We start from the raw sequence: 27,799 nt of genomic DNA on the forward strand, positions 1-27,799 counted from the left end.
ATGCCTCCAAGCCTTTTGTAAATCACCTAAATTTGTGGAAATGCATTCTTTTGCAAAGTACATTTTGTTAAGGCAATACTCTCATTCAAGGTTTGTTAGCAAAAGCAGCTTCATTTTCAGTGCTGAAAGCAAACCTTTACTCCTTCTGCAGAGCAGCTCCAAAGTAAATGTTAATATCTTGGCAAATTTAATTATTTACAACATCAAATGCTTTAATTTCAGAGTTGTCATGGATTTGCTTTCCCTTCTTGAAGGATGAAGCTAGAACTTACACAAGCTACTTCCTTGCTGAAGTTATCCTTAAATGAACCATGAAGTGAAGTCTGAAGCCTGCCTTTACCAGACAGAAAATCACACCTTAGGTCTCAAAATCTCTGTTTATGTCAGCATGCAACACAACAGAAGAGCAAAACAAAACGATAGGCTTTGAGGACCTGATGTTCACACTACAGGCATTTCAGCTCAGGGATGTGCAGGGTGTGCATATTAATAGCAGGGGACAGTGCTGTGCATTGTATCTAGTCCACCTTAATGACTAAATGCCAACAGCCTGAGAACATTTCCTGCATTCCTGGAATGTTTTAATTGAAAGGGAATCCAGTTTGTGATCTCCAAGATACCCTGCAATACAAGTTGAAGTGTTATTAGCAAGGTTACAATTCACTTCAAAGAGCAGTTCACATTCAAAGCAATGTTTGGGAACATCCCATACTACCCTGAACTACCCAACTCACCACAGAAACGACCAGAAAAACAGAAACACAAACATAATTCAATTACTTGCAGTTACCCTCTCAAGTAACAAAATGGAAATTTTAATGACCAAATAGGTATACAAAAAGCTACACTTCCTTTACAAGTGTTTTTGTTATAGAAAGGCACAGAGCTGCAGATTTACTAAGTTAGATATGATTCCAACCAGAATTTAGCTTAAGTTTGAATGAGCTGTAATCATATCAAAAAGGGTTGCTGCTCAGATCACATGCTATCCATTAACCACTGCATTCTGAACCTACGAAGGACAAAGTTATATGACTTGTTTCACTGGGAAATTAGACCAGAAAAATGAAAGAGGCACAATTTTGTATTCACATTTTAGGTATAACAGGTTAAAGATAAATAACATGATCCAATAGGAAAAACAAAGCTGAGATCTTTAATTATGGGTAAGAATTTGAAAAAAACAGTAATTCATCCACAGTGCAATTTATGCACTTATGGAATAACAGATATGGGAAGGAAGTTGTAGAGAAAACAACAGTAAGAAAGGGGGGGGAAAGCTTGAAAACCTGAGAAAATAATCACAATAACAAAAAGACAGAAAAGTTAAATTAGTTAAGAAATAAAAAGGTGAGAAAGAAAACAAATGCACCAAATGAAGACTTGAGGTAGAAAAAAAAATTCAATGCAAATCCAAGGTAGTGTTAACAAAACACACGTTGAACAGACAATAAGGTGCTAGAAAATTATCCTGAAAAGACAAGGGCTTAACTAACTGAATGGCAGAACACAGCAAGTCACGCAAGACTGAAAAAAAAAAACCACCAGATAAAGAACAGTAAATACTATTAAATCAACATTATGATTGACATGTCAACAGATAAAAATGAGTTTTCATGGCCAAGCAAAACTTAACTAATAAATTCTCATATAAAAATTGGATTGTAAACATCAGTAGAGGAAAACTGTTTGTCAAGGAGTTTTTGGCATTTCCTGATATTCTTAGAAGTGGCAGAGCTTTCACTCTGAGTGAGGAACAAGTTGGGTTTTTCATTTATGAGAAACCTGCAGCCAGTGATCAGACTTCCCGTTTCATGATATTTCTTCAATAAATTCACCAAGATAACTGGAAACTCCCTCAGTTACTATTCCTCAGTATTACTGCCTTACTGATACATCAACTTCACAAAAAATGAATCTCATGCAGTCAGATCTCTAAGCTAAGGAAGTTATCTTCCAAACACTTGTATCAGTGCACACTATAAGGTTTTTGCTCATAGCACAACAAAAAGAAGTGTTCCATTACATGTGTATACATTCTCATGTATAATCAATTCTACAGCTCTCTGCAGTCATTAGAGACAAGATACAGTGCTACCTTTGCACAAGACATCATGGGTCTGTGTTAAGGGAGTATGACTATGCTGGAGGCAACACCTACCATCTCATTAATGACTTAAATTGGTGAACGTCACCGAGCACCAATTCAGAGTTCCTTTAAACTTAAATTTTGCAGAACTTTAATACTTTCACATGTACCAAAACAGCCGCTGTCTTCAAAATGTTTTGAGCACTGACTCATGTAGACAGAGATACTAAGAAATACTGCACTTCCACATATCTAACCACAAATGACAAATGAGGTACAATTAAATATCCTTAGTAGACTTCAGTAACTTCCAGTAGTTACTCCACATGTATTTTGAGAACAAACTCCTCTCACTGGTCTGACAATGCATTAGTAAGTATGTTTATTGATACTGAGTTTAGGCTACAAGCCAAGTGTTCTTGCAAAGAACATCAAGAAGCTTTTTTTTCATACTTTTAAATCTAAAGACAGATGGAAATAATGTTTGTAAACCCAGCCTTGTCCACATTTGTAGATCAAAAGTACAAAGGAAGTGAAATTTTCTACAAGAGTCACCTGGCTGGTCTCCTTCTGGCTCAAGCACAACTCTATTTTCCAGCCTATGTACTACTTACAAAGTTCATACAATTTACTTTTTCAGGCTCTCAAATTCTACTTTGATAACAAAATCTGCTTTCCGAAGGTTAGAAAACATCAGAAGCTGCAAAGCTTTCATATCTCGCACTGGGACTCATCCATACCGTTATGTTTTAACAGGTGGCTGCGTAGTGAGTGTCAAACTAAGAAGCACTGATTTGCATAACATCCTTTCTTCATTTTTATATAACCACAAACCAAGAAGCACATATCGTTAGAGAACAAAATGATTTTGGTGTGTATCAGATTTTTTAGATTTTCTTTATTGAGTATCATTTAAATACCTCAGCCTTTGTTTCTTCCCCTTCGCATTGGAACTTCAATCTCCAGAAGAAGAAAACAGCCCACCAAACACATCAGTGCCTTTAACCAGAGCTGCTTTCCAGTGTATCAACTTAATGCTCACAGCACACTTGCAGCTTGCACTGACTGCAGCTACTGACTGCAGTAGCTTGTTGTCATTGATGATTACAATCCAGAGGTCACTGAAGTTAAGAACCAATGGCTTGTTAGGCTCTAACAAAGAGTTTGTTGCATACTACTAATTTCACTGTGCTTTCATCACATCATGACCTGATTGCTTGAGGTTTTAAATTAAAACAGGATGAAAATTCAATTTTACTGCATGCCAATGAAGAAAGAAACCTAGTAGATAAGCATCTTCCCCTTCTTCAACTGACCTTTCAGTCTTTGAAGAAGACAGGGAGAATTATTACATGACTTTCCTGTACTTTCAAAAACAAAAGACAAAATCCCATATAGCACCAGATGCTATACAAACAAAATCCAACAAACTTATAATGATAAATTTTATCAGTTAGCTTTTGAGCAATATGATGTACTAGATATAAAACTCTATAAAAAACACAATTTTCCATTGAAGGCTGGCCACCCCTGTGACAACTATCAACAATCAAACAGAACCATTTTCAGCAGTTAAGAAAAAAGTTCTGTGGAGAAAAACCATTATGTGTATTTATGAAAAACATGCACATGAGACAAGTAATTTTCTTGTAAGTGCACAGACATTTAAAAAAACAACTTTCAGGACTTTTAGTGAAATGTGCTTTAAAAGCACAGAAGCATTTAAGACTACATAGTAATGAAAAGATCAACTCATAGATACCTTTCCCTGCTTCAGTTAAAATTTCAATCTTTTTTGGGAATAGGGAAAAAAAGGAGTTTGAAGGACAAAGGTGGGAACCAAAAATAATGAAGATCTAATATTAGCAGCGACTGAAGGACAAACACCTAAAAAATTTCATGAGCAAACTGAAGTGACATTGCAAACACTGCAAGAGAATAAACATCAGATTTAAAATGGAAACCAGCAAGCCTTAGAGAAGTGTCAGCAAAAACTCTAACAAGACACTCTGCACACTACAGCCAGCTCCAAGGAACCCATCTGCAGAGAACAAGAACAGATAATTGTCCCCTTTAAAAAGTAAAAAGGGGAGTAGAGTGGGGAGATGGGGAGGGCAAGAACCCCAAGAATCTTGATGATAATTCATGTTTAAGCTAAACATTCCAGAACTATGAAAAGCCTCCACTGAATTCAACTTATTTTACATAAAAATACATTTCTTATTTTCCCTCCTCCACTGAACTGTTCCATTTTAACATGGTGAAAGAATTGCAGAAGATCAGGTTTGGGAAGATAAGTTAACTAAATACCTGTTGTGACATTTTTTAAGAAAAGCAAATCAAATGCGCTAATTGAGGCCATGTAGAAGAGTGGCAACACCTAGGTTTCAACAGACTGTGTAATCCTACGTATCAGTGGAAAAAAAAATTAAGAGAAACAAAAGGAATCATAATATTTATACGGAGATACGGCTTGTTACTAATTCCAGTGAAACAAGATCGTCCATTTAACTGATTTAAGTTTTCAGTGAACGCAGGAGGGAGAATTCAGATGTCTAATAGTATCACTGAAGACAGAGTACTTCAGAGGTTGTGAGTGAACATACAACATTAAGGGACACAATACAAAACTGCATATATTTAAACAAAAGAGAGATACAAGTAGGAATAGTTAACTAACCAGTATGTCACCTCCCCCTATTACACTTCAAATCTTAAAAACTGACAGCTTGAGTGATGAGTAAGAAATGAAATGTCACCTAAAAGAGTGGAAATGATTAGGTTAAACAATAAGCAGGTTGATCCTACCACCTACCATCTGTTAGTGACAAAGCTGTTTGTAGCTGTATTCATGCTGAAGTGCTATTGGAAAACGTGTGACTACCTAAAACAAATCCCCAACAAAATTGTGAACAGTCCCAATTTCATTGATCACTTTTGACAAAGTCAAGCTGCAAGTCATGTAAACGCGTTTCTGGCTAGAAAGTTAAATTCTAGATCTCAGAACACATCAAACAGTACAAACAATATAGCCTGTATAAGAGGGGAGAAAAGTCCTTTGCTTGAATTTTAGTTTATCATAGAGGTTAAAGAATCCCACAGAAATCCTTTGTTTAATGCAAAGTACTGTCCCTGACAGTTTTTACCATTTCTCCTCTTCAGCCCATATCATCAGGACTCCTTATAATTAACTAAGAACAATGAGGCAAGTTCTATAAAAACTCCTCTTAATTACGGCAACTGTCAACAGAGCAAAAATTAGAATCATTAAAGAAATCTCAATAGATGCTTTAAGAGGCATCTATGAGATTTCTGAGTACATCCAAAAGCACAATTCCCACTGCACCTAATGAAACTCCAAAGGTGTCTGAACACCTTCTAGAAATCAGCCTCTCAGGATATATCTGAGAATACTTTGCACCTGTAGCTCTCTCATCAACATCCACTTGGCATTGTGGGCTTTTAGCACCTCTAAAAATGCCGACACATTAAGTCACTTCTGATTATCTCCATCTGTGCGCTCTTATTCTTGTATAGAAGTATCTCATCTCTGTTTATAATTTAAACCACAAGCCTGGACCTAGGGCTCACACAGAGAGACAGGAATACTAACAGCAATTTATAGAACAGTAGGAGTGAGGTCTGAATTTTCCAGCACCAGCTTTTTCTTTCTTTCCAGAATGACTTTTCTGCCTTTTCAATACAAAAAAAAAAAAAAAAAAATCATGGGTATAGCTCAAGCATACACAAGGAAAGCTTTCCTTGGGCTTGAGAACCAGTAATGAAAACTCATTTTCATCTACTTCTTGTTATCTACCTAAATGTAGGAAAATCCTCATTTTAAGTCTCACATACTCCCTATTGTTTTCATAACAAGAAATCATAGTTTACTGCTATGTTGTTTATATTGTATTGGTTTTCCAGCTGAATATAGATTTTTTTTTATAGTCATATATTATATATTTAAGTTATGAACTTAAATACATTCCTGGCATATTCAATATATACATTTGAACGCAAACAAATGCAATAACAGTTCTAATGCCGAATAACATTCTGAATGGAAAATGATTTGACAACAAAGGAAATACATACATGACAAATGTCAAGGGAAGTCATTTTCCATGCCACGTTTCTTGAGATAGGGCTCCTTAATTTGGATATTCAGGAAAATCTGATCAGTCTAAGGACTAAGTATGCCCGGAAAAAGTATGTATCTTTAGTAATCTTTTTGTCTTTGGCATCATCTTCAAGACACTTACAGTAACAGATGGAATAAAAGTTGTGGCTCATAGGTAAGCCAGACTAAACTTGTAGGACAGTATTCATTTAAATCACAGCCAGGTTGGTCAGAATTCTTCAAGGGCACTGCAAATCTCTGCCACCAGTTAGCTCAGCTAAAGTGCGTCTGGGTCAGTCACTCAAACCCAAAGATGTAACAGTGCCATAACTTCCTCAAGTTTGACAGACTCCAAGTGAATTCAGTAACATACACTATTGCCAGGATTTCTTTACCAAAATGTGAGTAAGCTGCCCCTGCAGGGGAATTTGTCACTGTTCTACAAAGTTAATGTTATCAAGAAATGTGGCTTTCTGAAAACACAAGATTGATAATGATCTTGCAGGAGCTGCAGCAGGCACAGACTGCTATTCTGTTCTGCTGAAACTCATTAGCATTGCACAGCTGATGCCACACAATGACAGCGACAGCCTCAAGGGATCTGATGAACTGTACAGGTTGCAGTGAAGGTAGGAAGAAAAAGATTCAAGGACAAACTTTAAAAAGAGAATATAACACATGTTATGCTTTGTAAACGGAAGGAGCTTTTGTGAAAAGTGGAAGCAGGAGAATGTTTTCTTCTCTTGATAAGTTCTCTGGCAGGCTTACCTCTGAGAGCTCAATGCATGTCACAGTGAGCCTCAGCAGAACTGTGCAGAGATCAGCTCCTAATTACTTGAACAGGGGACAGCACCCTCAGTATTCAGATATGAGTTCCAGCCTATATATCCAAGAGTGTCAGCAAGTAATAAGCTGCTGGTAAGTAACTGAAGTACTCACTGCCAGAAGCCCTGAATACAGTCATCACAGCCCTAGCAGAAGCACCAGCAGTCAGAGCTCATGGGTGCTTTCCTCTGAGCAACAACCAACATGCTGAGGCCATCTTACTCTTCTGGTTTCTGAACGAGTAGAATGGTCTCCTATAATCCAGTTACATGAATGTCACCCTCAACTCTTTCTGTGCATTCCACTAGAGGACAGAAAACAGAACAAGAAAGCTATCTAGAAGTGTAAAATCTTGATTTGAAGTTACATAGATTTATTGTTGGATTACTTACAAAGAATTATGGATATACACATTTGACTTCAAAGAGCATTAAAAATGCACCTATTATTTTTCCAATATTCTATATGATCTTGAATATGGGAAAATTATTAATGTCAAGTGTTCAGGGACAGGAAGGAAAAAGAAGGCATATAGCTGGTATCAAGTAACAAACTCAATCCAACATAGAAGGTGGTCTAAGGAAAAGAATTACACTGTTAACAAAAATAAATAAGTTACAGCATTGAGCAATTTCGGAAGGACTAATTTCCCTCATTCAGAAATCCAGCTTAATGATGCTTCTCAACTTAAAGTGCATTTGTCTACAGTACTGAGAAAATAAAGATGACTATAAAAATCATCTCCACTCACACATTTTCTTTTTCTTTTTTAGCTAAGTAATGAAAATAGCAGACTGTTTCATTTAGGAAAATAAAAACATAATACACTGAGTAATTGCATGGCTAACACTTGAGAAGAAAAACCTACCATTGAATGCAGTTCAGGCTCACTTTATACAAAATCATTATCAGTATACTTTCTTGTAATATCTGAAGTATGACCCAAAAGCAGCAGCTCTCTTTTTACATTTTGTTTTCAGCATATACTTGATACGTACATCATCTTTAATTCCTACTGCAATGCCTGCTTATGACTAATTGTTACATCATTGCAAAGTGACCAAGCAAGTCTCTACAGTATTTTATTAAATTGGGAATAATAATACAAATAACTCTTTTCAACTTTCTGACTGCTAATTCTCTTGGATGAACAAAGTGCTTCTTACCACAAAAACTGCACTTCATTTCAAACATCTGCTAAGTGGTAATTTATGTAACAGAAAGATCATTTTTTGGCAGTGTACCAGTCAGTGTCTTGTCTTTAAAGCAGAAACTGGCATTTCTCCTCTTGCACCTTTTAAGTACCTATTGGCCTTGGTCTACTGACATACCAAACCACTTCAAATTCATTACGTAAATCCCACACAACACACAGGCAGCACATCAAATTAAACATAACAAGGATCTGTGTTCTGATTTCAGACTTGGATCACGTGTTTTTGTCCACTTCTGCAATGATTACATTAGGCTTTAAAAGAGATTAGTTTCATTATCTTAGAGTAAGGCCATCAAACAATTCATACACATACAGCAAGATTCATAATTGTACTCACAAATGTAGTGTTAAGTACTGAATGTACAAAAAGCACACTAGGTGCTCCTCATGATACCTTTTGAAGTAGGAAAGCCCTGATTATTTCCATCCATATTTTCCTCTCCCATCTTTTCAACTCACCTTAATATATTCAAGTGTCAACAACAGTTGCTAATAAAAATTCTAAGCAAATCAGATCCATTCCTGGCATAAATCTCCAGTTTTAGTATTGCAGTAACTTGCTGATCAGCTCTTTAATGGCTGTGTCATTTCATTCCCTTCAGGAAAAATCTCTTTTATACAGGTGGACTATGTGGACAGACAACTTGGATCCCCTTCAAAATGTAACTGACTTTGCTACTGTTACCTGTGAGCCCCTACCTCTATGGGCTGGTAAGTCTGGCACTTCCAGCAGCTCCTTACAGCTCTGAACACACCCTGTCTCAATGCCACACTACATACCTTCTCTCTCTGCCTTCACCTAGCAGGTCTGGTGGGTTGAACATCTGCACTGAACACAACCAGAAGTATCCTTAGAGTGTCACCTACCTTCTTCCCTTCGCTAAATCCAGCAACTTGGCTATCTAGATAATAATTCTATTTCTATGTGAACACTGCCAGCGTAAGTGACCAGGTTATTAAAGAGCAGAAAGCTGAAGTTCTTCCTGATTTTATGCAACATTCAGAAAAGATGAATACAGATAATTAAATAAAGCTGCAAAATTTCTACAACTTCAGCTTATTCAGCTTTAGAGATGTTTCATAATTTAATCGAATTCTGCAAATAGTTAATACTATTTATTATTTTATATTGTGGAAGCAAATAAAAACCATGAGTAACATTCAGAAACTGGAGAGGAAAAAGAAGATAAAGAAGCAAAAACGAAGGAAAGATAATTGTTAAGACAGTTCTGTAGGAAGCACAGAAAGCTTCAGTGAAAGTGTTTCATACACCCAAACATCTGTTTGATGACTGGTAGCTGAATCAGTTTCTTCCCTGAAAGCACCATAAATAACTCAGAAAAGTATGGATGGCAAAAGCAGGAGGGGGAGTTAAGAGCTGCACTGTGCTGCAGAAATGCAGAAATTGTCTTGCCTTGTGTGGGAGATCTCTTGAGAGTTAGCTGCTCTCTTTCACCAATAACACTGCCCACAGAACTGCAGCCTTCTCTGCTGCCAGGAGACAAGGGCTTGATTATAACTGTGTGCTAAGAAGCAGGGATGTCTTGCAAGGCGTGACATCGCCCATATGAGTGTGACAGCTCCCCTCCCTTTCACTTCAATCCTCCATTAACAATGAAATGAAGACCTCACCAAGCCATCGTGGGAATCTTCTGCGTAACAACAATAAAACAATAAAAGGCTCTTAAGAGGCAGTATGTTGGAGATGGTGGTAGCTGGAAATCAACTAAATCAAGACGAATCAATATTCTCCCTTTCACTAAAGAAGATGGAAGGCAGCTACATCAGCAAACCAAACTGGCAACAAAACCCCACTGTTTAACTTGAACCAACAATTTCAAATTACATTATGACAAAAAAAAAAAAACCAAAAACATTAAACAGGTTTTTAATATAGTTTACTTATCTTTTAACAACTTACGTCAGCCTAAAAGCTGGACATGGTCGACAACAGCCTCTGCCATAAAATTCAGGCTCAAAAGTAGCTCACAGTAGGAACCTCAGCTGTAGTCAATCCTGAAAGTCCTGCTCACATTCTTAGTTCTAACCTAGCAATCCTTCATGTAAAGGTCATAATACCTCAACTTAACTGTGGTACTCTCACTTCACCACTTGCATGCAAGACTCTACATATGGAGAGCATACATTCAATTGGAAGCGATGGCATTCCATAAAATCTTCACATTGGGTTCGGTCTCCATGAGTAACACACTGAGTTCTAACTGGGATACCAATACACTGAATTAGAATATTTTCAGTACAGCAGAGTATTATTCACATATATTATACCTCCAGTCCAAATTCTCATCTCGCCATTCACTGTGGCCTCCCTTCCCACCAAGGCATACAACAAAATGGAAATAAAACAGCTACAAGACATCCAAGATGCAACAGCCTTCATTTTCCTGCTCCTTCACCTTTTTAAAAAGTTTAATTAAAAATTCACAAGGGTGGCCTCATAGACAAGACTGAGATCATTCTGGACTCAATCTTTAGAAACCAGTGACAAAATGCTTCACACACTTACCTAACACACAAACACACAAAGCAGGTGACAATCTCACACTAAGTAAGAGAAAGAAGAAGGTTTCTTCTGCCGTAGGATATAAATATACGAAAGTAACTGCTAACAAGGAGAAAGCATCCGGAAGACAGTGTTTATATAGCAAATAGAACTTTGAATTTGCATGTTAGTTTATCTACAGAATGGCTGTTATGGAAACAGCTACAAAGCAACATGAGAAAAGTCCAGGAGGAAAAGCTCAAGACATCTTCAAGGGCAATATGCATGCAATGCTTTTCCATTCCTCCCCTGGAGTGTGCAAAATTAGTAACTTAAATGGAAGATTTTCCTTCTGTTCAGGCATGGAAGAAAAAATATCACTCTTCAAACACATGCACACAGAGAATCATTAACTAGATGACTGCACCACAGCACAAAACACTCTGAAACAAGCAATCTTTTTTTGTATACTTTCAATTTGTCACCACAAACTAAAACAAGAAGAATATAAGGACTTGTCAGTTTTCAGATAAAAACCCTAATCCTAAACAAGATTAGCTAGTAGCCTAAAAATATCAGCCAGTAATCTCCACAAGTCACAAGCTCATGTACCCCACGAAGTCCTATACCAATCACTAACTAAAAGAAATTAGGTCAAAATCCAAGTCACACTGAAGCATCAATCTTCTTATTTCAGAGCTGTCACATTTTAAATCTTTCATACAGTCTCCACATAAATTATTAAAAACCGATCTTTCTTCAAACAGAGACTAATCAAAAGTGACATTCCAGTCTAATTTTACACTTAAAAAACCTCACAAGAACAAAACCACAACAACATAAGAAGTAGTTTTATCTTCAGTCACTTAAGACACACATCTCCAAATATACGTAAACATCCCTGCCAACCAACCAGCCAACAGATATCTACCAGACTGCTTTAGGGTTTCAGTACAAAGAGCTGGGATCAGGCAGCAGTACTTCTCACATTGCTATTTATTCTCGACAAAATTCCATGCTTCACTAATCTCTAGCAGACTGACATACCTTACTCTCATCAATCCCACTAACACCAGAGAAGCTGTTCCCATTTTAATTCTGCATATCTATAAACTCATCCCACAGCTGAACTGAACTCCAGAGCTTGAAAGGTGTATTATGAGGTTTGAATCTTTCACTGAACTGCTATTCCTGTATGTTCCATACCTAGTAAACTACATAATGAATGTGACAAACAACACATAATAACCCCTAATCTTTGAAATCTATTGATCTAAAGCCATACAAAAGCCACTGACAGATGTAGGGCTGTCACAACTAGAAGTCATGCTACTGTATATATCAAGATATTTGCCTCCTGAATCTTGTAAAATAAATCAGAACTTTCAGCCTCTAAGACTTCTATTCAGAATAATTGAAATTTACCAACAACATAGATCTTGTACTAAATCTTCCAGTGTCACCAAAACACATTATTATCAAAACCTGCTACTTTAAAGTATCTAGATTTTTTTATTACCTTATCAAGTGGTCAAGTGACTTTTTCTGTACTGTATCTAGTTTCCTTTCCACATTGTCAAAGTCTTCTTTGCAGATTACATTATCTCACCTAAACATAAAGTATTTGAGTATTATGATTTGCATCTGGAAATTATCAACTGCACTATTAATGAAGTGGCTACATCAGCTCACACTGTCATGTTCCAGATCTTCACTGACTGTCATTTCCTCAAAGAACACAGATTCACTGAAATCATGGCACTGATATTGGGTTCTCACAATCACTGACAATATATAGTTTTCATTATTTTTACAGTTGTGTTTATTGTTTTTCAACCTGGCACATGATATCAACTCACACTGCTGACTAGGAAAGGTAGGCAGTAGGTATGAACAGAAAGAAATTCCAACTACAGCTTTTAGATACAGGCTTGTCTCTTTCCTTAATGAAAAGCAGCAAGCTCTCCAAGTCCTGACATCTTCAACTGTAAAATTCACACATTATCTACAAACTTGTCACCAAGACTAAACCAACTGGATAACTAATGACAGCAAGACACTTTAACACTTACTTTGAGTCATTTTAGTGACATTTATGAGCCATAATGTGCAATATGAATCAGTGGTATAAACCTACTTAACACATAATGAACTAGAGGGCAAAATAAGTAGCTTGACTGCTAATGAAACAATACTTAAATTTTTTGTCATACAGAATTTATTATTAAACACCATCATTTGATTTGTTATGGAAGAAGTTTCCATGCCCTCTGGCTGACTTACAACAACAATCACAAGTTGATGGACTGGCAATTCCTTTGAGATGGGACACATATTGACTGCTGCTTGAGAATATACAGAGAATAAAATGGGAAAAGAGAAAGACCTTCATTCCTCAACACAGATCCACAAATACTGCCTGATCAATGATTTAACCATTAGCTACTGCAACCACCTTTGCTAGAAGACACGAGCTTTCCTCACTCATGTCCTCTCATTCCTCCAGAAACTTAAGAGCATCTTCAGCATAACCTAGAAGATGAATATATACTCTGTGAACACCAGGAGCAATCAGCTCAAGAGAAATGGAAGTACTTTCTCAGGAGCCCCCTACTCACAGGCAGACAGCATCACGCTGCTCAACTGTGAGCGTGCTGACAGAACAATTTTGCATATTCATGTAGCAGACAACACATAAAAATCTGAGTTCTCTTCATACCAAAATCTAGTAGAGCTGCATAAAAAAAAATAATAAAACCAAACCCCAAACCAACAAGCATTGCTGTGAAGGCACCATAAAAGATTAATACACTCCCTCATGAAAGGATATGAAGATATAGATACGAAGAGATGAAGCAAATGGAAAAAGCAGCCAACATGGCCACAGTTTGCAGGCAGAAGCACAATGAAGAAGAACTGCAACAGCCCCAACTCACACTGCGTATCACAGAAAAGAGACATGAGGATTTCCTTCTGGCAAGATGGTCTGACTGAAAAGTTTCCCAGGACAGTTAGCAAAGCAGCCATCATGCTACCACAGCTCTGAAGAAAACTCCCACTTCACCTTTCACTTCTCTTCAAGACTTAAACAAGTTCAACAGAAAGAGTTAAACTTCTCTCTTCCGCTCTTCTCTTCCCATCTCCCCTGGGGCTAAAAAATAATCATACAAGGTCAGGATATTTAAAGGCCATCAACAAGAGAGGGGTAGGAATATGATTAAATAAAACCAGCAATCTAAAATTGCAGGCAGGCAGTTGAATACCGTGTTCCAGCATTGACATCAATACAAGTAAGTTTGAATGAGCATCATGTTACAATTCAGGTCTAAAAAGCAAGTTTCTTTAAGTGCTTATATTGAGACTTTTACTTCCTAACGCAGACAAGTCCAAAGCAGCAGCTGAAATGTCATAGTTCTAGTAATCATCTAACCTTTATCAGCTGTTAAAAGTTTGACTTGAATCATTAATTATTCTTTAATGCTTTTTTACCTTTATAAGCAACTTCTAAAATATCACCTTGTCAGCTCAACTCAATATTAGAAAATAAGGGGATAATTTTCTTTTTAATCAGGGCTTCTCATTCAAATTCCAGAACAGCGCAGACCCTGTGATGCTAGAGGTGCTGCTTATGACTTTACCCTTGAAGAAAGTACTGCCAGTGACACTACTGAGAGACAGCCCTAAAACAACCCCAACAAAGAAGATATAACTACTGAAGTGTTATGAATCCAAACCTTGCTGCAAACGTCAGAAATTACTTTTGACACAGAATCCATAGAACTTAGACTTTCACTACTCTACCAGCTTTCTGATTGACAAAATTTAAACCAAAAATGTATTGTTTCTATAAACCACTGATATTCCTTAACAAAAGTCAGATAAGACAACTTATAAAGACCAGATAATCAAAAATGTATCAGTATACTGCAAATTTCTAAACCTGAAGATACATTGATGGAGGTGTAATAGCTCCACTCCTAAGAAAAACACTGCAAATCACAGCTAAGTGACTTTCTGATCACTTTCTTTCTAATCACCAATAAGCATCTTCCTTAATTCCTGGAAATAAGGATTCCAAACTGAATTGAGGGGTGAAAAAACCTGTATATGATTGTTTTTCCATCAAGGGCAAAGTATGAGGAGATCTAAAAAGAGCTGAGGTGACTGAACTTTTTAGAGGAGGAACTTCAAGGCACGTCCAGCAAAAATCCACTTAAAATTCAGAAGCCAAAGGGAGCTTCTTAAAAAAAATACAAAAAAAAAACCAAACCAACAGGGTAATTACAGAGGAAACACACATATACATAGGGGAATAAGAAGGGAAAGAACATGGGAATATTTGTCAGAATATCAAGCTGTTAATATTTAAATCGGAAAATACATTTCCTTCATCTTCCTCATTCACCTTAAACAGTTAATGAACTGTAATGTATATTATATCCTTGTGGTACTGCTCTTTCAGAGCAACAGATTACAACTTCAGCCTCAGCAGCAGGGCTATATTCTGTGAGCCAGGACCTTCTGTAGGGGCACAGGAATTGATGATCACTTCTCAGAAGAAGTCTTTTTTTTTTTTTTAAACTAAATAGGATTTATCAAATACATAATCTAATATTAAATATTTATTCCAATATAGCTGGCAGAAAGTTAGAGTCAGCAGGTAGTTTTGCTATCCTCATAATTAAGATCCAGAGTGTGGCAGGAGGAAAAAAAAGCTTTTTTGTAATTAAAACAACAGTGACGTTTCTTCTACGTGTTTCTTTAAAGCTCATCATGGTCACAAGAGAGTTTCAAGTTACCTAGGTTAAAATGTGATTAATTGTAAATAAAGATGATGACTGCTTACATCTGAGCTGAAACAGTACTCTGGAAACCAGTATGCATCCACCATCTGGCACACAGTAATTATAGAAATTAAAAATGCATTTCTGTGGCCTGACTTTAACAATTTTTACTGATACGGTAATACTTGATCTTCTTAGGGAACATAATCTAAATTCATGCTGCTAAATGATCACAGGACCATCCTCTGTATGACGTAAGGAGTTCATTAATCTGGAGTCTTAGGAAAAAAACACACAAAAAAAGCCTTACTTGTTCCCTAGTAATAATGGAAACTGTTTCTGTAGTTTTACGTCACGCCGTTAAATTTAATCCACAATCAAGGCAAGTTAATTTCACACCTGCTGAGAGATATCCTGATGGATGCCACCACAGCAGGTCATTAATTTTCTTTCCTTGTGATTAATTTCACACCACACACCCGACACAGTCTTTTGAGTAACAATGTCTGAGAGCAACGTTAATCCTTGTAAAGGGCTAAATCGGTTTTGGATGGCATGCCAAAATGCGAAGAGCCCAGATGTGACACAAGCAAAAGGAAGCATCAGCAGCCTTGGCACTGGACTCAGACATGCTGTAGTGTGGCAGGACTACATTCTAGAGTACAAGTGCATTCTTCTTGAGAATAGCCTCAAAACAAAATTGCTGGATATTCCTTACTTCTGGGGCGTTTTTAAACAAACATTGTGCAGCATCAGAATTGACATTACAGTAACATTACTGAAACAATTGAGAAGGTAACCTTTTCTGCCACAGAAACCACTCACTGCTCAGTCGTTGCCTTTACACATAACAAGGTATAAAGTTTTACCAACACTACCATGTCTGCTGTTTTCAAAGGAAAGTTTGCACGAGGCAAAAAAAGATGAAGCAAAAGGTAACATTCACAGATCACAACAGCAAAGCCTGCTGCCATCAGAGCAGCGAGAGGAAGCTGCAGGGCACTGCATGGTTCTATAACCACTGAGTACAGATGGGAGAGGCCCCGAGCCCACACCACAGCCTCCAGGTGCAGGAGGCAGCAGAGCTGATCTGGCAGCTCCATGCTGAGCCCTGTGCTGCTCTCACCTCCTGCTCCTTGTCTGCTCCTCCAAGCCGCTTGCTCCGCACCCTGCTTTGTGCTAGATGTGCCAAATCAACAGATCCTCGATGAGCTGTACAGATTGTGAAAACAAAAGAAGCCTTTTTATTATATTAGCTTTCTGCTTGTTTTGCAAACCAAGCTGTCTACCAGATGGGTCAGGTGCATATCACAGCCAGTGAAAACAAAAAAGAGGAATTGTATCTTTTGGTATTGAAGAGCTGTTCAGCTTAGCCCTTCTTTCTCTTTGCAGGAAGGGCACAAACCAGTGGCTTCAAAGCCTCACAGTCTGTACTGTCCTTCCCAATCTTAAACCAGACTGTGCTTTTACCTCTTGTTTATCCTCTCCTCACATTCCCCAGTATTCTATATCACAGTGAATATTAAGGAAGCATTTCTGCTTGCAACTCATTCAGTGCTTTATGCTTTCTGTTCTTGCATCATAATAGTGTTTCCCAATATAGTATGAGCAACTTCTTCATGTCTTCCTGATCATGAGGGAGAATAGTGTAGAAAACAAGCAAACGTTCATGTGCCTACCACCAACCACTTTTTGGCAACCAAAGCTAGCACACTGAAGCTGAAATAGAGGAGAGAGAGAATGAGAAAAATGATTACAGAATCTGATGAATGAAAATCACATGGAACACGTGCTTTAGCGTGCCCTGCTCAGATTTCTGAATGTGACATGCTGAGGCCAGGCAGACACAACCTCTGCCAGATCAATCTGTGTCAGCAGAAATGCTACTACTCTCCAAGCAGAAGTCATTGCCTTCTCACATCTGCCCATGGAATCAACTTGAATGAGCACTGCCTAGACAATTCAGTCAAAATAAGTTGGATAAAAAGCAATTCGCTATTTAAACTGCAAAACTCATCTGCCTGTTTTGATTATAATAGCTCAGTGAGAATAAACTGGCCCCTCACTGAAGACTGCAAGAATATTTCCTACTATCACTCTGTTGTCTGCATACAGACAGTGAGATATGATTACCTCACTGTTAAATACATGACCGAAGGTTCTGCATAAAACTTGGAGAGAGAGATGCTTATTTGAGGTTATTACAATGGTTACCTGTTTGTTGGCCAATGTGCTTTTCTCGGCATGCACTGAAAATTTTTACTACCAACTCCTACGAAGAAAATAAATATAGAATGAATTAGGAGCTGGATTAAAAGGATTTAGTTGCAAATTGGAAAGTCGAAGTAAATTACTCAATAATTAGAAGTTGCAAGGTTGTCTTTTCGGGCAAAACTCCCATGGCTAGCAACTGATCATGCTCAATCTGAGAGTTAGGAGTATCAAAAGAACAGCTACAGTCTGAACACTATTTGAAGCAGTATGTACTTATTCCTCACCACTGCTTGGTTTTCAATGAGTGGGAAAGTAAACAATTTGGCCATTTTTTCAGTTAACTAAAACACAGTATAAGAAGACTAAGAAATAATCAAATTTTTGATGCCTGCATTTTCAGATGTCTAAAGGACACCTAGGTACACTTTCCTTTTACCTCATAGTTCTAACAAACTGCTGAAGAAGCCACTCTCTTTCCACCTAAAATCTCTCTAGCTGCTGTCTCTCAGGGCTCCTTCTCTGACAGAGACTTGCAATTGCTCTCTCCATGACAACTGTTTATGAGGGTGGATAGTGTTAGGACAAAGAGGGATGGTTTTAACCTGAGACAGGAGAGGTTTAGGTTAGATATTAGGAGGAATTTTTTCACCCAGAAGGTGATGACGCACTGGAACAGGTTGCCCAAGGAGGCTGTGGATGCCCCATCCCTGGAGGCATTCAAGGCCAGGCTGGATGTGGCTCTGGGCAGCCCGGTCTGCTGGTTGGTGACCTGCACATAGTAGTGGGTTGGAACTGGATGGGCAGTGTGGTCCTTTTCAACCCAGGCCATTCTATGATTCTTTCCTCAGTCTCTTCTTTAGACTCTTCTAGTTGGTGCTTGAGAAAGAACACATCAACCAAAAAGCCTCAGCAAAGCCACAAAACATGGTCCTCAAACCCAATCAGCTTTCTCTCCTCTGCAGAAATAATTAAAATTGAAGTGCATAGATTAATGCTTACAAAGTCCTTTTAATTTTTTTATAGCACTTTGTATATCAAAACCGAAGTGTAATAAAGAATTAATTTTAAATTGCTATGTCTATATTACTACTAATGTCATGATATGTCAGGCAGAATGTCTGAAGGTAGATCTCAAACTAGAAATAACCACTGAAGGAACACAATGGAGAATAAAGCAGACAAGCAATGTTTAGCTTCATCCTATCTTTGACCCTAGGGAAAAGTGTTCTTCCTTGTGTGAGAAGGGAAGAATTAAAAAAACATGTGGTATGTTTAAAAAAAAAAAAAAAAGCCTAGAAAATGAAAGCATATTTTCTCCAACACTGATGACCACTTTAAACAGCCTCATACGACTACAAAATGATATTTGCCTTGGATTTAAGCTCATGTTCTCCAGTCTGACCACATCAGAGGGTTATTTTCTTCCCAAACCCACTGCAGTATGATGAATTTTTCAGTTTAAGTAATTCTGCCCACTCCACCTTTTCAAATCATTCCAAAACACCTGAAACAAATCTGGTAGGGTAATTCTGCTCTTAGATGAATCTTACCTGCAGATTATATAATTCTTGTACATTTTATATCTCTTGCCCTGCTCTTCAATTCTCACCAGACCAGGAGCTCCACCACGCAGGCTCCTTGGCATGTTCCCAAGTACACAAATTGAGCTTTACTCCCTCCAGTGCTCAGAAAACAATTCAGTTCTTAGCAAACACTTTTAGAAAACCTAAATCATTGTTATCAAATGAAATTGCCTTCCAAAAATTAGCAAGAGTGGATCCACTTTACTAAGCACTTTCTACAAGGGCACAAAAGATTTAAATATTACCAAATCTCTTTGCTGCTGCAACAGGAACCAGTTATGGTTCCTGTTATTATGAACAGGAGATATTCACAGATGGAAGAGGAGGAAAAAAAAGAACAAGCCTCTGCTAGCAGAAAATCTTGTAGAAAACCCACCAAGAGACTTCACAGGCTATACAGGAATGAATATAATTTGAATATCTTTCCACTGTAGTTGTATCCTAAATTCTTGGAATCATCAATCTGTCCTACTGTAGTGACATGACACGTCCTACAGTAAACCATGATATAGAGTCCTAAATTAAATGGTTTCCAGAAGCAAACAGGAAATTCAACAGGCAATACTGTTCATCTCCAATACAGTCACAGTGGAAAAAAAATACATTCTTCGAGCTCACAAGGGAAAGTTAGGAGACTTCAAGACAGATACAGCGATAGAAGGCTTGCCTCAAGAGGAACTTCCACTAATAGCAGGGACAACATTTATTTGCCATACATCACATGATGTTCCTCACATTCAGTTAGATAAAGGGCTCTTAAAGACACCTGGTATTAAAGATGCTAACTAGCAGTTAATGTAAATGCACATATAAGGCTGCCAAAAAGACAATCTACAGCTCTGAATTAGATTTAAATGGTATCGTAGCACTGGCAGAGGGGAAAAGAAATGCCACTATAATGACACTACCACAGCCAAGTGGATTTCTTTACTGGTTAGTCAGAACTAGGGAAGAGAAAAATGCAGAACACAGAATAACAGATTTTCTAGTATTATGAAAATACTCGTTCCTTCATACTCACTAGGAAAATGTGCTGGCGAATGCATCTTTAAGAGCTAAATGGGTACAAAAAGCCTCATTCTGTTTAACTCTGTATCACGAGGCTACATAGATTTATCTTTGTAAATGCAAGGATTTGACAGAACTTGCAGAAAACTATTAAAGGCATTATGTCAGCACATTTCAACATCCAGAGCAGTTTATTTCCTTTGTAAGCTACAACACTGACATCAAACACAGACTGTCCTACCAGTGTGTCGTATCTTAGCCAACTGACTTACACCTGTACGCCACTGCAGAAAGTAGGTAAACCTGTATTTGAGCTGCGTACATGCAAATCATAACAGCACCTCTAATCAAAGGAGGGGAAAACTGAATCTGCCATGAGTCAGTCACTCATGTTCATTAGGTACGGTCCTAAAGACAGGAAATGTTCATACTATCAGCCTGACAGAAGAAAGGCTGTATTTATTCGATATCATTACCCTCTGTATTTGAGGAGGATACAATATTCACCACTTAAGCTTTAGAATCACTCAAGAGCTTCCAGGCTTTATTCCAACTTAGGCTGCTGTTTTAATTCAGAGAAAAGATGTACCCTACAGTTTAGACCAACACACGAGTTAAGGCTCAAGTCTAAAGAGTGCTTAGGAAATCAATTCTGTGTTTTTGCAACAGCTATTTAAATCACAAATTATTTTGTACTAAAAAACGTAACACTTATTTTGGCATATGACTTTTAAGTGGCCTTCATTTATTTCCCAAATCTGAAAAAAACACCTGGATTTTAAGGCAGTCAAGTAACTAAGCTTTTTTTCCCCCATAAGGAAGGTTTCATTGTGTATGCTGGGAACTGCTGAGTCACGGCCGAACCATTGATGGAGCATCTGGGGAAAGGACCGGGTCAGCACGTGGGAGCACAGGTGAAAGCAATTCATGTGTGTGATTGGAAGGGGTGAAGCCTGGCTGCACCTCTCTTAGACCTCATTAAGGGCTGACTGCCACTGGGGAAGAATATCTTGTTGGAGATCCCTTCTTGGTGAAGCTTTTCCCTGCCACCTGCAATCTTCTGATATAGGTGAGTAATCTTCCCTTCCTTCATAGCACCTTTCCATTGTGTGGGTCCTTCTCTGGTGCAATGCCTTTCCCATCATATTGATCTGTCCAATTGCTACACATTCAAACCCTAACCTTTTTCCCATTAACTGTATTGTTACTCTCCCTACTCAAAGTTTGTTTTATCTTATGGTGGGAAGTACTCTATCTTAACAACATAACCACCACCACATCCTCTCACTATCGTCCTATAAGATTCTTAAGAACTGTAAGGTTTTCCCTTTGCTTAATTAAGAAATAAAGAAAAGGATGAAGAAAAATCAACACTGCCTCATGGCTGTAAGCATCTAGCTGCTATGACACTCAATTCTATATTAGGCACCTAAAATCTGTATACAACAAAATAGAATTACTACCAAGAAGTACTCAAAAAAGCCAGATTTTCTGTAGACTCAAACCTTGTGCAACATGGGCAGGGTGAGGTCTTTAGTAAAAATGGCTCAATCATTTCCGACAGTTGCTTAAGGTCAGTTGAAAAAGCCACATCAGAAAAAAGACAAGGAAGAGAAACTGCATGAAGAGGTTCGTGACAAAGAACTCTTCTATGAAACAGGAGGAACAGATGTATGATCCACACGCCTCGAAAGATGTGCAATTCTTGCTTGAAATCAGCTGATTTGATAATTAGTTAGTAGGCAAACTAATAGAAAAGTTCCAGTTTGTCCAGATTCAGCCTAACTACATGCACAACTTGAAAATTTCATTAACTTCTACTTAATTTTACAGAAAACAAATCCATCCAGATAAGGTAAGGATGAGGAGATCTGTCTTTGTTCAAGTGTAAAAGTAAAGGAGTGCAGTAAATATTTCCTGTGTTACTTAAAAAGGAAACAGGTTATATAAACATGAGAGAATTTCAGGAGTATGTTTTGGGAGATGGGAAGAAACACACAAAGTAGAGCTTAAAAGTAGAGATGGGGGGGGGGGAGGAGGGGGAGTCAAGTCATCCTTGAAGATGAAATGTTTGGGGAAGAAAGGCAAAAACAACTCAGAAGTCTCTACTGTGAAAGAGATTTTTGCCTCTTCCAGAGTACTGCAAAGATACTCAAAACATTTCATAGAAAACTGAAGTCTCAGACAACTGACTTGAATTCAGCTATTTCTCAATGTTGATGCATCTGTTGAATAAGATATTCACTAAAATCTTCAGTCTAGCAGAAGGCTGCTTCTAGTTGTGAGGCAGCCAGGCTGAGAACAGAAATGCTTACGTTGCCTGCATATCTTCTGAAGGCCAAATAAAGAGAGCACAACAGGATTCACCCTTCAGTCTTTCTAGGATGTAGAACAGAGAACAGAAATAGCAATAATAAGGAGCAGTGACAAAAAACAACCAAAAACATGCTTCATGTTAGATAAAACATGAAGAAAGGAGACAGATACAAGCCAAGATGAAAAGAAGGGTATGACCAAAACCCCTACATCTCTCTAGAAGTAATCTGGACAACTTCTAATGCTGTTTCTTGTTCACTTTTTTTTTTTTTTAATCAGTTTTACTGATTTACTCACTGGTGTACTTTGTAAAAAAACAAACAAACAAACAAACAAACAAAAAAAAAACAAAAAACCATCCTTAAAAACATCAAATAAAGATCTTAAGATCACAATAACTGGACAACTGTCATTGGACAACTGTCATCAGTGCATTCAGCCACACAATCCAAATGAGAATGCACTGGAAAATAAAGAAACAAATTTTCCAATCATTTCAAATAATAACATTTGACAAATTTCTCATTCTATTTGTCAAGTCCAAGGATGATAGAGCTGGTCAGTACAAAGTAAACAACAAAAAGTTTTCACCTTTATTTTTTGTCAATGTGACGCATCTTTATCCTGAGCAACTACACATCAGGCAGTTATGCTGATTCCCATCCCCACAACAAAGGCAAGGTAAAAGTACTGAGCATTTTATGGTTTGAATAACTTCTGTCAAGCTACAATATTGCATCAGCAGCCTTTTTAATAAAATGTCAATTTTTAGTTATTTAATGAGGTGAGTGGCATATTTAAAAATACTCTACAGCTTGTGAAAGAGCAAGAGTTTACCTTCATTAAAAAGCTCTTTTCATAACACATCCAAAATCAACAGCATGAAATCAAGAAATTCACGTAGGGAGAAGGATATTTTTCTCCTAATTGGGATAAGCACAAATATGTATATTTATAGTACTTAGAAAAAAGAAGGGTTTTTGTTTTTTGAGACGGACCATTAATCTGTTAGATAGAACTGGGAACGCTTGGCCTACTGGACAGAGCATTAACCCTCTATGAACCTAGCATTTTAAGTACTAAGAACACAATCTTTTAATGAGGCTGATGCTCCAGCAGTCAAAGCCAGCACTGTCACTGAGAAGCAGCTTTAGTCCCTTCTAAGCTCCTTCCCCAACTTACGCAGGCAATAGGTGAAGCTACCTAGGGAACATTGTCATTTTCAGATGTGAACAACCAAACACAAAGAGGACATTCATGGCTACATCAGATTCTCAGCAGTTCACTGCATTGCCACATAAATGTTCTAACAGGTACTGGAGAGAGACAGGCATGGTGGCCCAGGTCACATCTAACTAGAGCCTTTGAGGAGACCAGGAAAAGTAATGACGTTCCCATGTAAAATCTCCAGTGAACTCCAGTAATTTTCTCTGATCAAAGCATCACATAAAATATTTGCTAAGCATAAGGTACAAGAAATTATAAAATGGCATTTGAAGACCTCTGGATTACAGAACATTTGGAACAACATATCTAGTACCTAATTATCAGTTGTGCAACAGAATTCAAGTATGACATATTCAGCAGACAATTCAAGTTTGCCATATCAACTCGTAAGATCAGAACAACAGTCTGAAGAGAGGCCAAAGCAGTTTTAGCAGAACAGAGAACTAATGGTGCAATAATTCAGATGGACACAATGCAAAAAGACCATCGAGTTCAACTTCAGGGCTAATCAAAAGTTAAAATGTGCCATTGAGGGCAATGCCTCTTGACCACTGACAGGCATGAAGCATCAATACCTGAGTAGGAAGCAAGTGCAAAAATACTGAGAGTAAATTATGGTTGCCCAAATATATGAGATGCAAAAAACTTGTTCCTGAAACATGTATGTAAAAGAGAAAGACTTGGTTGGTTTTTTTTTTTTTAAATCTAATTTATGAGAAAATTAGATTACTTGGATGGTCATCTAACCCACCTTTTCAGATTAAGAAATACAAAATTAATGTAGAAGAGATTTTCCTCACATATTGAAAGTACGACATTGCTTTTTCAAGCACAGTTTTCTTAAAAGGCTTTCTTTTTGATTTAAGGCTTTCTTTCTGATTTAGCTCACTGCTTGCCAGTTTCTCACTATGCAAGAAAGTGCTCTTGGACATGTTTTAAGTAGTTTAATATTGGCATTCTTCTGTAACATTACAGTGTGCAAGATGTGTAAACAGGACATATGGAAGCTACTACCCCTGGAAATGAATAAAGGTACAAGGACTTTAACACAAGCTGAACAGAAATGAAATCTGTCACAAGCTGATACTTTTTTATCAGTCACTACAGCTGTCAGAGGGAAGTTTAAGAACACGCTTGGGCCCCATTGTACTAGATTCAGCACGTAAAGCCAGAAGTTTAAACTGCACCTACTCAAGTAGAGCCATCAGCACAGAACTGCACCCACTGTGCAGAAAGTCTCCTTACATCATGAAAAAAATCCCCTGCCTTTCAGTACAGGCCAGAAGCACGCTACCAACAGTGCTGCTCCTTCATGGGCTGTTCAATAGCCAGCATGGATCAGCTAGTGAGATGAACTACTGGACCGATGGCAGGCAAGTCCTCGCCACGGAACTTCATCTCAGCAGCTAGCTGGACCTTAACGATCGTCCAGTCTGAAACTCTTCCTTGCTCCCTATTTAACTTAGATCATTAAAGAGAACTCTGAAATCCTTGTTTTACTATCCAATTTATTTAACATGCCTTCCAGAACACAGACAAAAATTGGAAAGTATTTCAGTAAGAACTACAGATTAGTATTTACTAGGGGCATACAGATTATATTTGTCTTACAACAGAAGTTATAATATCAGAGCAAAGATTATTTCTAGAACTGATTTATAAGTAAACTCAGTCTCTAACAAAATGGCCAGTAGAAACAAAAATCTCTTACTTTCATGTATAGCAATAACCTTCATTTAACTTGATTAAAAGCTTTTAAAGTATTCAGAAATGGTTGGTTTTATATACAGTAAAACACTGTAAGGTTGAACAGAAAAATACACTGGAAGCATTTGCAGGATTCTTCCTTTGCATGCTTTCTTTCCATTCTTGGAAAAGAAAAGTAGTTGCAAAGCATGGATAGTTCTACAAAATAAATAGAATGACACATTTCACTACCCAGTTAGAGAATCAATAGTGCTGAAGAAGTGATTGAAACAACATAGCTCTAATAGCCTGGTCAAATATCCAGTACAACTGATCCTGAAGTCTGAGTGCTGAAGACTGAGAATTGTTATTATTTTATTATTATTATTTTTATCTTTTGCCTACACAGAGCATTCCACATCCTCTTCCTGTTCGGTCAGACCAGGAAACACAAATACTGATTTCACTGACAAATTCTCATCAAAGTACAGGAATGACAATTCCTAGTTAAACCCAAGAGGAAAGAAAATCGTTTTCTCTCTAATTTTGCTTTATGTCTGTTTAAAGTTCACACTCAATTTCTGAACTTACAAACACCAAACTTTCAGACAACAATTGAGCTCTCCAAAATCCTCTCTCAAAGCCATTTGCTTTAGTTCCCTGAATATTTTTCCAGATTCTTTCCTGAACTTGCCAGAACTTTTTCCAGAATCCCCACAGATAGAGATACATCTTTTAAGCATTTTGCACCTGAAGTTCCATCAACGCACAGAGAGTGAAAGCACTCTTCTGCTCCCTTCAGTACTTGAAATCATCCCTCTGTGACGTTACTGCCTGAGCAATGAATTGGTACCTCACTCAGACTGTTGAACTACTTGTTTTTTAAATATCTCACTGCTACCTAAGGAACGGCCCTCTTGTTTTGCAGCCCTTCCTCCTGCCAGAACAACTTCTGAATCCCCTGTATGACACCACCATTGAAATACATTTCTGTAAGAACTGTCAGTGTTCCAAAAGGAGAGACGCTGAGCGTTTCAGAGCTGTTTCTTGGGTTTTTGTTTTTAAATTGTGCTAAGCAGATAGGAAAGCTTGTATCCACATACAAGGTATTAGTATGAACAGAAAACAGTGCTGTGAAGCTCATTTATCACAGGTATTTCCAAAGGAGGTATGAAAATGTCAGTGTAAGAATATTTCAGAATTTTCCCAGGCATGATATACATACCTGCTTAGTTTCTTTTTCCCCTCTCAGGGAGAAGGTTCCTTGCTGGTGGCTCAAATTCCAAGATCAGGAAACACAAACACAGCAGACAGAAAGGTAATACTCTGATCTTTTTAGGAAAAGAGGTGGTGGTGTCCATTTTCATGTACAATTCATATCAAATATAAGACAAAAAACTGATAGTCTAAATAGGTGAAGGTGTGGATGCTGCTGTTTGCTTAATAGTTCTAAGCACCTTTTACATTTTCCATATTTATTGCTATTTTAATTATTAAAACCAGCAAGCTTTAACAGTATCTAGGTAGAAATGAGCAATTCAAGCCAACTTCAGGAAAAGTACCTGACAGTTCATGTTACTTAGGGTACCATTTTCAAGGCATTTTAGTCCTACAAGTATTTTTCTTACACAGATGTAGTCTTCTCACAACAGGGGACTGGGAACAGTGTGGGACGTTCACTCTAGTTAGGCTGTGCAAACAATTTCATTCAGCTTTCAATATTAAATGCTGTTACAATGCTTTGGTATAAAACAAATAATGTAAAAGCTGGATAATTACCAGATTAAAAACATTCCTCAAATTTATTCCTTTTTTTTTTCTCTCTCAAAAATTAAAAAAAAAAAAAAAAAAAAAAAAGGAAAGAATTTGTAGGTTTGATACTGAGGGCAAATGATACTGCACAAGACTTTCTCAACGGTATCTTAAATCCAGTAATTTTACTCTTCTTTGTCTACACCATGGAAAATCAAATCTATGTATGCACAGCACTTGAACAGGACCCATCAAGATAGAGTTCAAGGGCAACTTTCAAAACCTGCACTGAAGCAACTGCTAGAAATTTGTGTTTTCATTCTATCAGACATACCTGTAGGCAGGGAAGGAGAAAAGAACAGCTCTCTGCAGCAAAGGAACAAACAGAGAGAGAGCAGGGAGATGATAAGGAGAAGAGAGATAGGAGATGGCGTTTTAAACCCAAGAGAACTGCTGCCCCAGTGAAATGTATGCAT

At 37.6% G+C, this 27,799-nt stretch overlaps 1 protein-coding gene across 5 annotated transcripts in view; it reads right to left on the reverse strand.

The window, feature by feature from the left end:
• Positions 1 to 27,799, reverse strand: part of MGAT5 (alpha-1,6-mannosylglycoprotein 6-beta-N-acetylglucosaminyltransferase) — a 114,990-nt gene that overhangs the window by 82,466 nt on the left and 4,725 nt on the right. Inside the window, exons 2-3 of one of the 5 annotated variants that reach the window (XM_090143579.1) lie at positions 17,752 to 17,809; positions 16,664 to 16,749 (exon numbers count right to left, since the gene is read on the reverse strand). The exons of 3 other annotated variants lie outside the window; for them this stretch is intronic. The gene's annotated coding sequence lies outside the window, so the exon portion shown is untranslated. The remainder of the gene's footprint in view (positions 1 to 16,663; positions 16,750 to 17,751; positions 17,810 to 27,799) is intronic. One more of the 5 variants, XM_090143578.1, reaches the window with a different exon arrangement.

The sequence above is a fragment of the Phasianus colchicus genome, chromosome 7 (genome assembly GCF_987193195.1).
Source record: "Phasianus colchicus chromosome 7, bPhaCol1.hap1.1, whole genome shotgun sequence".
Taxonomy (NCBI): Eukaryota; Metazoa; Chordata; class Aves; order Galliformes; family Phasianidae; genus Phasianus; species Phasianus colchicus.